Source organism: Fukomys damarensis, unplaced genomic scaffold, assembly GCF_012274545.1.
Source record: "Fukomys damarensis isolate Sample0158 unplaced genomic scaffold, DMR_v1.0_HiC HiC_scaffold_37, whole genome shotgun sequence".
Classification (NCBI taxonomy): domain Eukaryota; kingdom Metazoa; phylum Chordata; class Mammalia; order Rodentia; family Bathyergidae; genus Fukomys; species Fukomys damarensis.
The window spans coordinates 3,259,380-3,259,623 of record NW_022900949.1 but is presented as its reverse complement, the minus strand read 5'-3'; positions in this window follow the sequence as shown (position 1 = coordinate 3,259,623).

Genomic DNA, 244 nt, shown 5'->3' with positions numbered 1-244 from the left:
TGGGGCTCCTGGGCGTTGGGACGGGGGCGGGGCCCGGCCGGCCTTGCCGAGCGGCCTGGTAGCCAGGCCCTTTTAGGACGTTTTTTATTTTCAGTGCTCTTCCTGTATGTCAGCCTGAAATTTGGAAATAAAACCAAAGCGCAGTAGAGCAGCGAGGCTGGTGTGAGGTGTGGTGTCTGAGGCCGGGGACCAGGGGGCGGTGGGGGCGCCTTCCCTGTCCAGGACCCCACCAGGAGGCTGGGGG